The sequence below is a fragment of the Echinops telfairi genome, unplaced genomic scaffold (assembly GCF_000313985.2).
Source record: "Echinops telfairi isolate 266 unplaced genomic scaffold, ASM31398v2 ScPeMD7_53;HRSCAF=182, whole genome shotgun sequence".
NCBI lineage: Eukaryota > Metazoa > Chordata > Mammalia > Afrosoricida > Tenrecidae > Echinops > Echinops telfairi.
The window spans coordinates 18,864,214-18,868,890 of NW_022103951.1; positions in this window are offsets into that span (position 1 = coordinate 18,864,214).

The following is a 4,677-nucleotide window of genomic DNA, read 5'->3' on the forward strand; positions in this document are numbered from 1 at the left end:
CGCTCCGGTTTCCACGGAGATGACAGCACAGTGCAGACAGTACTTTCCAACAAGGTTTGCTGTTCTGCGTGCTTGTGCTGCCGACTTTTGGCCATACGGGAGAATGTATGGTGCCGGTGGTTAGAATAATACACCCATTTAATTGGTTCCTCTGCCATCTAAAGCCGCCTGGCTGGTTCAGATTCATGCGCTAGTCAGCAAGATTAAACGGTCTCTTCCGTTGAGGTTCAAGGGAACCTTTTATCTAGTGTGTTTTAATGAGCATGATCTTTAAGTAAGACAGTGAGTGGAGCAGGGGACCTCAGTCAGTGCCCTTATTGTTAAACGTTTCCTTCAAAATGTTAGCATTAATGTTGTGAGACAAGGATGAATAATGAATCATTTTGCTGGTGAAATTTATATCAGTAATAGTTGTTGAGCAGGACACTTTTGTGTCTGGTCTTATTATAATCCCACAATGAGTTAGCTTATTTGGACTAAAGGAATAGCACTAAGATCATTTACACTAACGGAAGGGTTTGGGTTAAGCCATTACCATAAGTGACTGAGGTACAGATAGACTCATCATCAGCCTGCAGAGCAGCTGGTTCTTTTGAACTGGCCACCTCGCAGGGAGCAGTCCATCATACCAAGCGAGTGTATCTGGTCCCCTCCCCTGGCACAATAATTTTGTGCAAGCATGATCATTCAAATGCATTGGTTCTCCTTAATTTATTCATTGTTATTTATTAACGGCCACTTTAACATGCATATGAGTTCATTGACAATGCCATTTCCTGTGTCAGAGAAGCCTAGTCCTTAAAGTGGCATCCTTGCTCTTCAACTCTAAGAGCATTTGTTTGTTTCGTTAGACAGACGTTATTGCATCAAAGCATCACAGACGAATCTCAAGGATTCATCTAGACTGTAGCTGGACACCTCTTAGATCTCACTCATCAGCCTGCTGAACTGTTCCTTTTTCAAAGGGCAGCAGATGAATAATACCAATGGTTCATGATTTGAGAAAACCATATTAACCACCACTCCCTGCATATACTTTGCCTTTGTAAGACTTCCAATTACACATTATCTTCTCCCGCCAGGAGCGATGACCAGCACCCAGTATAGAATCAGCCGTCTATATTTACTGAATGACAAATAAACCACCATTTTGCTGGGGAAAAATTTTATTAAAAGATAATTTTATTGGGGACTCTTACAACTCTTATTAAAATCCACACATCAATTATATCTGGCATATTTGTGCATATATTGCCATCGTTCTTTTCTAGACATTTACTTTCTATTGGAGCCTAGGTATCACCTCCTCTTTTTTCCTTCCCCACCCCCACCCTCATTACCCTTTGATAAATGATAAATTATTATTATTTTCATATCTTACACAGACCGTTGTCTCCCTTCCCCCATGGTGTCTGTTGTTCTTCCCCCTGGAGGGCTGGTTGTGCTGTGGGTATGTGTCAATCATCTCGATCTGTTCCTCCTTCCTCCCCTCCTCTCCCCACCTTTCCCTACCCTTCTGGTATCGCTGCTCCCATTCCTCTACTTGGATTCCGTGTGTCGTGAGCTCTTAGCTATGCGTGTGTACACTCCCAGGTCTAGCTCGCAGTGAAAGGCAGAAACTTGGAAGACCTGGACAAGTACTTGGAAAAGTTATCCCTCCCTAGATTATCCCAGATAGAGGTCACGAACCTCAACAGACCCATAGCAAAGGAAGAAATAGATGTGGCTATCAAGAAACTACCAACAAAAGAAGCTCCCAGACCAGACGGCCTCACCAGAGAATTCTACCCAGTATTCAGGGAAGAGCTGACACGGATCCTCCACAAAGTATTCCAGATGGCAAACCAACAAACTCATTCTACAAAGCAAACCAACAAACTCATTCTACAAAGGTATAACTTTGATACCCAAACAAGGCAAGGATCCCACAGGTCTCTAGAACTACAGACTGATATCTCTAAGAACCTAGATGCAAAAGTCCTTAACAGAATATTGGCCAATAGAATACAAAAGTATATAAAACATAATTTTTTTTAAAGTATATAAAACATATCATCCACCATGATCAGGTGGGATTCATCCAAAGGATGCAGGGACGGCTTAACATCCAAAAATACATCAATATTACAGACCACATTGATAGGAAAAAGTCTAAGAATTACATGATAATATTGATAGATGCAGAGAAAGCATTTGACAACATCCAACGCCCATTCTGAATTAAAACACTCAAGAGATAGGAATGGAAGGAAAATTCCTGACGTTCATACAAGTTATCTATGAAAAGGCAATCGCCAACATCATAGTCCATGTGGAAAAGACGAAAATAATTCCTCTGAAAAAGGAGACCAGACAAGGATGCCGCTTGTCCCTACTTCTGTTCAACATTGTTCTGGCGGGCCTAGCTAACAACATAAGACAGCAGAAGGACATTAAAAGTATCCAACTGGGAGAGGAGGAGGTGAAACTATCACTATTTGCAGATGACATAGTTCTATACATTGGAAACACCAAAAGTTCCACAACAGGAGTGCTGAGCGGCAGCAAAAGAGGAATATGGAAGAGTGGCAGGATACAAGATTAACAAACAGAAGTCTATGGGTTTGCTATATACATCGGTCAAGACCATGGAAGCAATCAAGAAGGCAGTACACTTTACAATAGCCAAGAATAAATTGAAATATCTAGGGATGTATTTAACCAAAAAGCCCAACAGCCTTATACAAAGTTGGAGGGCTTGCTTTACCTGACTTTGACACCAACTACACAGCAACAGTGGTCAAAAGAGCGTGGTACTGGTGTCATGACAGATACTCAGACCAATGGAAAGAACAGAAAACCCAGAAATAAAACCATCAGCATATACACAACAGATCTTCGACAAGGGCCCCCAAAGCATCAAGTGGGAGGTGGATGCCCTCTTTAACAAGTGGTGCTGGAAACAATGGATATCCACCTGTAGAAAAATGAAACAAGATGTTTACTTCACCCCATGCACAAGAACAACCTCAAGGTGGATCACAGACCTAGAAGTAAAACCCCAAACTATCAGCACCATCAACGAAGGAATCTGGACAAACCTAAGAAACCTTGGCTCAGGGAATTCATAGACTAACTGCAATAGGGAAGGGTAAACACACACAGGTGAACCTGAAATCGACGAGTGGGACATACTAAGGGTAACACACCTGTGTGCATAGAAAGATTTCACCAAGAGGGTAACAAGTCAACCCACAGATTGGGAGAGGATTTTTAGCATTGACACAACAGATAAGAAGCTTATTACTAAAATCTACAATACCCTCCTAACCTGCAAAAAGAGGAAAACAGCTAACCCCCTGAGGAAGTGGGCAAAAGACGTGAAAAGAAGTTGCACTACAGAAGAGACCCGAATGGCCAATAAGCATATGAGAAAATGCTCCTGATCATTAGCCATCAAAGAAATGCAAAGTGAACCAATCATGAGATACCATCTAACACCCAAATCAGAAAATCAGAGAGCAACAAATGTTGGTAGCCCAAATCAGAAAATCAGAGAGCAACCAATGTTGGAGGGAATGTGGTGAAATAGGAACTCCCCTCCATTGCTGGTGGTCCTATAGATAAAAACAGTGTTTGTGGAAAGCGATCTGGTGATATTTGAAGCAAATGGAAATTGAGCTACCTTGTGACCCAGCTATCTCTTTACTGGGCATATACCCAGAAGAGATGAGAAATAAACCAGGACCGGTCATTTGTGCTCCAATGTGTTTTGCGGCACAATTCCCAATCACCAGGAATTGGAAACAACCTAAATTTCCATCGACAGATCAGTGGATTAGTAAACTCTGGCCCAGACACACAATGGAGTACTTGGCACCACTAAAAAGCACTGATGATCACATGAAACACATAGTTTTGTGGGAAGAGTTGGAGGAAATTATGCTAAATGAAGTCAGCCAATCACAAAAGGACAATTACAACATGCGTCCCCTGAGGTAAGTATAGTCAGCGCAGTAGGTATAGATGGAAAGCCACTGATCTCACACTATACAGGTTGAGGTATCTGCTAGAAAATTTTTAAGTGTATTGCCTTGATTTCCCAAACGGATTTATACAAATGGGTAGCAACTGAATCACATACTGTCAATCAAAAAAGGCTCTGGATCAGTGATGTGGATAAATGATTCACAAACTTCCTGGACAGCTGGTTTACTGACAGACATGGGCACTCAGCCTTGGACACAGAGGCCCATATCATTATGAAATAAATGTCAGGCATCATTATGATTTCATAGGTTAAGAGAACCTTATTAAACGATGAGGGCAACTTTACAAAACATAATCACATTACCTTTTCACACATACTTCTCTAATACCGTCGATGTGTGTTCAGATTTTTAAAAATCATTTCATTGGGGGCTCTTACAACTCTTATAGCATTCCATACATCAACTGTATCAAGCATACTTGTACATAGGTTGCCATCATCACTATGTTCAGGTTTCTAATCACATCAAATTTCCTAATTATTTTTCCTCTCTGGAAATTGGGGTATAATTTGAGTATCATAAGCTCTCCATTTTAAAGTACACCGTTCCAGGGCCTCTGGAACATTCACCAAGTTGTGCATCCATCTCCACTCTCTCATGTTAGCACACTTTAATCCACCTGTAAAGAAATTAGGAGATCTAGTGA